At 38.4% G+C, this 9679-nt stretch overlaps 1 protein-coding gene across 1 annotated transcript in view; it reads left to right on the top strand.

The window, feature by feature from the left end:
* Positions 1-6121: 6121 nt before the first annotated feature.
* The window catches only part of MAP3K12 (mitogen-activated protein kinase kinase kinase 12), a 100625-nt gene continuing 97067 nt past the window's right edge, over positions 6122-9679 (top strand). Inside the window, exon 1 of the mRNA XM_075199205.1 lies at positions 6122-6402. The gene's annotated coding sequence lies outside the window, so the exon portion shown is untranslated. The remainder of the gene's footprint in view (positions 6403-9679) is intronic.

The following is a 9679-nucleotide window of genomic DNA, read 5'->3' as shown; positions in this document are numbered from 1 at the left end:
ACTGTGATTGATATATCCTGAACAAACAGGCTTTATGCTAAGGAAATCAAGATAAATAATCTCAGGCATTTATTTACTATTTATTGTACCAGCTGCATGGTAAAGATGTTGGGATGCAGGATTAAATGTTTTGATCAAAATATGAACTAATACCTAATGTTTTCATTTGCTAGATACATACAGATATGCAGTGTTAAGGATACGCGCTGACAACTGTCTTTTTGTTTTGTATACATATATGGGCATTTATATCGTCATGAAACTGGTACCATATATAATATGGGATATACAGAGCACAGGCCTGTTGCCACGCAGCTGGTACCATATACAACATGGGATATACCGAGTGCGGGCTTATTTATTCTCTGGTTTTGTCTCAAAGGATTGCCTAATGTTGTATTAGCAGCTGTCCATAAAGCCTATTTAAGGCACATTTGGGTGTGGCTCACAAGCCAGCCCTTACTAGATGTAAACCCCTATACCTGGGAGGTGAGTGCATCTGATTTTAACTGCATTTTAATGGTGTTTGAAGCATACAGGTCAGTGGAGAACCTACATATAATGAGGTGGCTTTGGCGCTGAAATGAAGGCTTAAATGTTTTGATCAAAATATGAACTAATAACTTAGTTTAAATTATCTAATACCCACATTCTCTAATGATGGTTAAGTTTATATCTCTTAATGCCAGGGCACTTAATTCCTCTAATAAACGGAGAATGGTATTAACCTCTTTTCATAAATCTAAGGCTGATATTGTGGCCCTCCAAGAAACACACTTTGCAGCCAAGGCTCCTCCAGTCTTTAGAAACCATCAGTATCCAACGTGTTATACAGCAAATGGTCCCCATAAATAGTGTGGGGTAGCACTGTTGGTTACTCTAAATGTTCCCTTAAGCTGTCCACAAAAAATGAAGATAAAAATTGTAGAATTCTGATAGTTATTGGCCAACTGGAAGAGAAATGGGTCATTTTAGTGTAATTATACATCCCCAATTCCAGGCAGATACCATTCTTGAAATCTATATTGGAGTCTATAGATAAAATCAAATGGGGAAGTGTAATAATAATGGGGGATTTCAATTTAGTTGTAGATCCAAAGCTAGATAGGTAAACCACTTCAAGCTCCTCATCCTCTCAGACCACAGCTAACCCCTCACTAGCCTTTGGAAGGCTCTTGGCTGAGCATGGCTTTTATGATGTGTGGAGAGTGGCAGCCCCCAACATAAGGGACTACATACTTCTCAGTTCATAACACATACTCTAGGATTGACCTTATCCTTTCAGACAAATGGGTATTGCAGATCCTCCCTATGACATGCTCAGACCATGCACCAGTGATCTGGATCTGGAGGTCAACCAGCCCCCCCGCCACCACCACCACTGTGCCTGTGGCGCCTACCAGCCCATCTACTCTTTTCCTTGGAAGCTAAGCTAGCAATTAAGGAAACTCTCCATTCATTCACACAAACTAATGACCCTAAAGATATCCTCAGAGGTGGCCCTTTTTCATCACTATCCAATCTCAATCCCAAAATAGGACAGATATATGTTGGGTCAGGTTCTCATAGCTAGTAGGGCTGCTATTTCCCAAGCATGGAAACAACCTCTGGCACCAACACTGCCTAAGAATATCTCAAAAATAAACTTCAGTTTTGAAAAAGGAACCCTTGGTATAACACACTTCTCCACTAGCGAAATGTCATATTTGGCATATCTATATGACCAAGGGAGAGGGTGCTCGGACATGAGACCCACAACGAAGCATTAATGAAGTTCCCCTGAGCTCCTAGACATCAATAAGCCAAGAGAGATTCAAAGTTATGATCAGATGTTGTGTAAACGAACAGAGTATACATGAAATATTTACTATTTTGTATTATAACCGTACCAATCCATTTCAGTGTTGTGATCACTTGTCTGAAAATTTTTTTTTTTAGGACTTAATGTTGTGTTCCATCCTTTTTATGTACCCTCTTCCTTCCCTTCCCCTAATATTATGTCTTACCCTGCCTCCCTTTTCTTATTTCTGTACCCCTCCATTAAAATTTTATCAGTAAAAAAATATATAAATATGAACTAATACCACATGTTTTCATATTGCTAGATACACGCAGATATGCAGTCTTAAAGATAAGCACTGACAACAACTGTCTTCTTATATATGTACTATTTAACTACCAATCCCATTGCATCTGGGCATATGGTAGTCACCTTCGACCCAGGTAAGGCATTTGATTCAGTGGCGTGACAATTCCACTGGGCATCTATGGATAAAATTAATATTGGTCCTAAGCTGTTTGTATAATCATACTGTATATTGTCCCAAGAGCTAAAGTTTGAGTAAATGTAAATATCTCTCCCTCCTTTTTCATGTGCAGAGGTACACAACAGGGCTACATACTCTCCCCGGCATGATTTTCTTTAGCAATTGAACTCTTAGCCCAGATTACCTTACATTTAAATGATGGCATCATTGATGTAGAAGATGTTATGGTTCCTGGGAGAGTTACACTAAAAGAATAATTGCCTCCTGTCACCAGTAGATGGGCTTTGGGGCTTTTAGTCTTTTGCTATATGTCTAGGATAAGATATTGGGATGTCCAATCCCTATTACTCGCCTAACACCCCCTTATGAGATAACCCCATCTTCCCAGAATTACCCAGAGTACCTGATGCAGCAGGTAATGCAGGCAGAGAACAATAAGCCTTGGTGATCTTTATTCCGAAGGGATAGAAATAGATATTTCATACAATTTGTTTTTTAAATACTTGCATATATGTTGAGCATTATAAACTCAATTCCCAGTACACCAGGTCAGCATAGAGGACTCTGGTCTGGAAATACACTTGAGCAGAAGTCAGCAGCAACAGAAGTTGTCCTTTGCCTATGTCTGGTTGTTACGCTTTATACAGACCCCTTTGTAATGTGCAGAACCAGATGGTTCAGGCCATGGGGCTAGTGGGAAAAAGGAAATTGGGGAATACCCTCCTTCTTCCCAAAACTGTCTCTAGAAATCAGCTGTTACAGCTCTTTCTGCAGCAAAGAGTTTAATATACACAACAATAACTATGTACAATGTGGTCAGGTCTAAAGCCCTATACAATAAATGGGAGATTGAAGTCACCTATTTTCATGAGTTTTGGACTTGCCCTATAATACAGTAATTTTGTAAATCATTTCTACATTTTTGGTTGATCTTGCATGTTCCTTAGTCAAACAATATTCTTAACAATAGCCCTGTTTTATGCACGTAAGTGCATAGTACTATGTTGAAGGACTTGATGTAATGGACTTATTATCTAAACCACTGTCTCCCTAACAACTGGCTCTTTGCTAATATAGAGAGTTATATTTTGTTGATATTGTGTTGTGGAAAGCAGTCTGCTCACTGTGCGTTATTCTGCATGCCCCCTCCCTCCACTCTCTTCTTCTTTTGTGTACCATCTCCTGGCCCTTTGGCTATATTTTCAATAAAACGAACCTTTCAAAAAAACCATTAAAGTGCTTTCCTAAAAAATAATTTGTGCTGCAGTCTTCTACGATTGCGGTTTGTAGATTTCCTTTACTGATTGGTGTGTGAGCCACGTGCATCTACTTCAAGGAAAGAAGACAGGACAACATTAATGGAACAGCCCCATCATCAGGTTCAGAAAGTAACACTTCAAAGAAAAATGACATCTTCATAACTTTTATTTATATTTGCCTATCCTATACTAGTCTGTTTAGTAGAGGGGCAAAGGATTATTTTTATTCAAGTGCCACAAAAAGTACAAAGTATTACTGTTACAGCAATTTCAAAACAAAATAACAATGTGGTGCAAGTTACATTTTGTGTTACAATCAGCATTTCCACTTTAGCTATTGCATTCGTTCGTTAGTCAGTTTTTACAAATTGGAAGTTATGGACTAGTGTACTGAATTCTATTGTGCACCTTTTTTCCCACTCAGCACTGGTTGGTCTCCTCATTACACTTTGTGGTGTTAATCTGTGAAGACACTTTCTGTAAAATTTAGTAGGCTTTGCAATCCTCGACAGCAATGTGCATGTATGAAAATGTAAGTTCAACGTCCTGCCTGCTTTCACTTTTGGATCACCTATTAATTGAAATGTTCCCATTTTTCTAAATGTGCTTCCCATATAGGTTCACCTAGATGGCACAAAAGGCTTTCCTTAGAAAGTAAATACTGCTACCTGAGAAGGAGTATACACATTAGGGGCCTGATTCATTAAGGATCTTAACTTAAGACACTTCTTATTTAAGTCTCCTGGACAAAACCATGTGACAATGCAAGGGGTGAAAATTACTTTTCTGTTTTGCACATAAGTTAAATACTGACTGTTTTTTTCATGTAGCACACAAATATCAGCTTTAAATTTAAGTGTACAAATAAGCTATCAAGTATTTGTGTGCTACATGAAAAAACAGTCAGTATTTAAAACAAAATACTAATTTGCACCCCTTGCATTGTAACATGGTTTTGTCCAGGAGACTGAAATAAGAAGTTTCTTAAGTTAAGATCCTTAATGAATCAGGCCCTAGGTATTTGTGCATGCAGTAGCGCAAAATGTACAATCTTTACCCCATGAAGTTTATCTGAAATTCTTATTCAGCAAAACAAAATCAAGATAAGGTGCATTAATGCAGCTATCTGGTGTTCAGTCACCAGATCCGCTCCCATGTGTGGCTAGCTCACCCCATCAGGAGTAAAGTTTTACCCATGTCCAAATCAACAACATCCTGACACACTAACCCATATGCATGCCCGCGATATGGGTGCAAATGCAGAGAAATAGGCACATTATGTGTCAAAAGCCAACTGACTTTTATGCTGCACGCCAATTATGTTCACACTTGTAGATGGTCCTCAGTGAGTTAGTTACATTGGTCTCATAATTATATGTTATTTAAGGTAAGGACTGTGGTCTCCAAGAGCTTGTCATCGTTTACTTATCAGCAATGTGTAAAGATATGAGCCACTTGTCCCAAACTGTGTTAAATGTACAATTTTTGGACATTTTCAAGCTGATTATATACGCACATTTACAATACTTAAGAGTAGGGATATAAGGTGCTAAACTAGTGTCCATTCCTAATATTACACAATTGGAATTTTAAGTTTAATTACCCTATTTAACGTGTCAATTTAAATTACTGGGTATAAGTTCTGTGTGTTCTATGGGGAGGTTCCATTAGTCATACTGTTAATCAGTGTATTCCTCAATAACAGTGTTAATTTTACCCTGTGCTGTTTGTATCTGTTTAACATCTCCCCCCTGCAGGCTGCAAAAAATAACAATTAAATTCTCAGTAAACAGATAATAAAGATTATACATTAAACATAGAGAAAAAAAATATAGAGATTATAGCTTCATCAAATGTCTTTTAATTGAATTGGGCATGAGATCTATTGTTATTTTGCTTTAGTCATCACACTTTGAGGCTATTTTTTCTGATTACATTTCTTGCAACATGAGCTCAGATGTGACTGATAGACGGTTCAATAGGCCATGTTATTGAATCCCCTCCACCCCCTTATACTTTGGGCTCATCTGCCTCCAAAAACACTTAGGCCATTAACAGTGCTTGCTGGTCATATCAAGTTACAAGTGGCTAAGACCTTTGGGGCATTACAACATAACCCTTTCTACTTTGTAGATAACTGGTAACTCCAATGCATCAGCTGCGAGGGGTTTATCCTGCAAACTTAATTCTACAAAGGTGTACATTATGTTCAGATATCAATGCACAAAACCTTACTTGTGAAATCCATCTATGCATGCCCAGCCATGTAATAGTCCTTAGTGCAGCCCCAGTCGTGCTATGGTATGCATAGATACTTGTGATTTACAGAATACCATATTAAGCTCTCTTACCAATGACACAACAGATCAATAAGCGAAGAGGAAGGTCAATAACCAGTCCTAGACGTAATCACTCAGCTCCAGTCCGCTGTGCTGCTGTCCTAGGTGCTGAACAGGGTTAATCGGATGCAAGAACCAGCTTGGTGCTGAGCACAGGGCGTGACTGACCTCCGTGGGGATGCATTGAGGAATGGGAGGGTTCTTGTCTGCGACCCTCCTCTCTCCATCCACACAAGATTCAGCCTCCTCCATCCACCCACCCCCACAGCATCGGAGCAGTGCACCATAGGGCTCCGTCAGTTCTTCTAAAAGGGGAGAATTAAAGGGTCTCTGGGCTGATAATCCCCATCCCCCTCTCATACCTCACTCTAGTCTTCTGTCTCCCAGAGATTACAATTAGCCAGATGGGGACTATGCAGAAGCTGTGACAAGAGGCCCAGGGGACAGAAGACTTCTGCACTATTGTGCAAGGCAGAGAGACAAGGAGAGGACCAGGAGAGACAGATTGGAGCGTCGCTGTCGGTTGCTGTGATTAAGGTAACAGTTAATATGTTGCATCTTCCAGTGTGCACTACAGTATGTTGTGTACATGTAGTCTGGCTCTATTTGCCCAGTATGTCTGTATCCTCTTATGATCAGTCCATCTTGTGTGCGTCTGTAATGACTTATAATATAAATATAAGGATTGTTGTGCTGCTGTGTTTGATACATTCCATCGTTATTGCATAAATACTGTGTCATGTTAGTGGAGAATCAACCTGCATTGTGTGTCTTCTCTGGTTGTGTAAGAGGCCTTTTCCCCAAAGATGACTGTGTATGGCTGTTTCTTCATGCACATCATATCTGACACAATGCATATACACTATCACACAATACTCAAATGATTGCTAAATGCTAACACACTCCTGATGATAACCTTGTCAGGAGCAAACAAGCAGATTTAATAGGAAAGAGAAAATCGAATTTATCACCTGCACACTGCAACAGATCATTAAAGAGAAATATGCAAAGGAAGAAAAAAATGTCTGTTGTACAGTTAATTTAATGTGCAACCTTTAAACGGACAGTGGTTTAGGTAACAAGGTATAGTAGAGACGCAACAAAATGGACTCAAGGTTCCCAGAGATGCACCAAAATGGAAGGATAAGAGCACTGGGCACAGATGGATTGAAGGATAGATGGATGAAGGTGACATGACGATTACATGGATAAGATAGGTATACATCTAGAAGGTGGGCTTTTCCTTTATATATGTGCAGGGAAATAATCATAGCGAGCAAGATGATGGTAAAATAGTGACAAATAAATACACAAGCATCATCCGATAAGCATACATGGTGTGTATAGCCACCTAATCAATAAACGAAGGACACAGAGTCGATGAAAGAACAACTTCTTAGCCACCATGTAATTAACTATTTAATTTACACCAAACGATCCTCTCTATCTTTATACCGTGTCTCTTTTTATTTCGATGCTGCAATTCCGGAACTAGACATAAAGAGGCAGTAGAGGCTCATTCTAAAATTAGGGGGGTGTGGTATCTCTGGAGTTCTACACTCAAGCATGTCTTTATTCTCGTCATCTCTATATGTGTACATGTGCAAGCACATGTGTGTATATACACATTTGGACAGGTGTGTGCACATACAAAAGCATAGTTGCAGTTTTGTAGTTATGGGTGGATTTTTGTGCAGAAGTCTTTTTTGCACCTCTGTGGGGATGAGCTATGTATTTGTGTTGTGCCATGTATTCTTCAGAGAAAAATGAATAATGGGTTTAAGCTCTTCTTAATTTGCTGTATGTAAATAATATCCACAGCCTGGCATGTAAATGGTTATCTTAGAAATGACAGCTTTAGCATAGGAGGTGTTTGTCTGGCTGTATTTGGGTGTAAAATGGCAATAGCTTTGTGTTGAGAAAATGAATCCAAAATACTGCATTTATCTTGACATGGAAAGAGATTCTTTATTAATGATAGCTTTTGTATATGGAACAGATGTGTTTTTCTAAGCCGTGGAGGTGTGGTTATGCTGATATTAGACTGTTCATTTGTTAAAATATGAGAAGCACATTTTTTGTTTTAATATGTGGAATAATTGTATTTTTGTGGTATGGAAGTGTATAATAGGTACCAATAGGTATGGTGAACATAAAAGGTAACAAGCAAGCATAAACTATGTGTCCATTTGTATATATTACTGCATGATATTGTTCCTTTTTAATATTCTGTATTCAATGTAAACACTTATTGAAGTCAGCACAATTATTATAACATACTCTTACATATATAGTATAGAAATACATGTATGTTTATGTGATGCTGACTTTGGACCTATTATGGTGACGTGAAATGGTCAGGCTGTGTCTTGTATGGTATTTATGTTTACTGGAGACTTTAGAGTCTGCAGATCTTTTGCATTTTGGTCTCTGTGGAGCTTATAATTTAAATGTATTTATGTGTCCAAAGGCAGAAATGCTGAGTATTCACAGACGTGGATCAATGTTAATTGATTATTAGTAAGAAAACATTAAGTGACAGATAATATGAAATCCTAGAAGGGGAGATCCTCCCTGAGCGATGAGGTTACACCAGCAAGCCTCTCATATAAGCTGTGTATCATGGGGGGGCTTTTACTAAATCAATTTCTCCAGACACTGCTTTGTTCTGTCCCCCTGCAATGCATACATTTGTATCTATGTAAACACTCCAGAAACTAAAAAGATATAAATGAACATTGTTGATATACCACACCTCCACCTGTTGTTGGAATAGAAGTCCAATGAATCTCAGTCAACAAGCTGTCTCCTTCACCACCAGTGAACCATGTGAATTTGCCAATAGCTGGAGAGTCACAGATTGTTGTACCCAAAACAATATATGTTATTTAGAATATTGTGCCTGAGATGAAACATGTGTATAGTGTTTCTAGAAATTGATGTTGTGCGTCTAGGTAATGTTTATGGGGAGGGGCAGTGTTATCGGAGGTGATATTTACACCGGCCACTAACTTCAGGTGATGTCTGTATTATCTGATGTCCTGTGTGTCCTAATAAGATGTTGAATGTTACCATTGTGTTTGGTCATTTTGTAAACAATTATAAGTTATGGTAGTGATGCACAGAACTTTTTAAAGAGCAAGTAGAGCCAATTTTGGGCATTAATGTTTAGCGAAACTTGTGCTTTAGCGATAGTATTCTAAATACTGAATAGTATGCTCAAAATTACTGATGTGTTTATATTTAATTGTCTGGCCTATCCTTTAGATGCTTCAATGCTCACAAGGGTAGTGCTTCTTCATCCTTCATCACTCTGGGTCAGTAGAAAGTTGCAAAGTGTTTGTCTGATTGGCTTGTAGTCTCCTAGGTAACATATATGTTTTTTGTACACTGGAGACTGGTATAGTCATTAACAGGGGCAATGACAGAGTGGTCACAGTAAGCATAACTATCACACTATAATTTATAATTTAAGCTTTTTGTCTTATATCAGTTTGCACTCTGTTTATGAGTTAGCTGCCTATGCCTGGTGATGAAGAATAGGAGAACTGTCATGTATATATATATATATATATATATATATATATATATATATATATATAATTTCCTTTGTGTTTCGTATACATTTTGGGTGTAGTTGTCTTTTGTTTACCTTTAGGTATTATAATTGTTTGATGGTAGCCACCACAACAACTATCTTGACTGGGTGGAAGGAGCCATAGGCTACCATGTGTATGTAGTCAGGAAGATAGTGACAAGCCAGGCAGAAGGCACAGAGATTACCTTAAAAGCTGCTCCTTAGTGTGACGGAGGC

This window comes from Mixophyes fleayi, chromosome 2 (assembly GCF_038048845.1).
Source record: "Mixophyes fleayi isolate aMixFle1 chromosome 2, aMixFle1.hap1, whole genome shotgun sequence".
Classification (NCBI taxonomy): domain Eukaryota; kingdom Metazoa; phylum Chordata; class Amphibia; order Anura; family Limnodynastidae; genus Mixophyes; species Mixophyes fleayi.
Note: the sequence above shows the minus strand (reverse complement) of the source record. Positions and strands in the feature narration are given on the sequence as shown.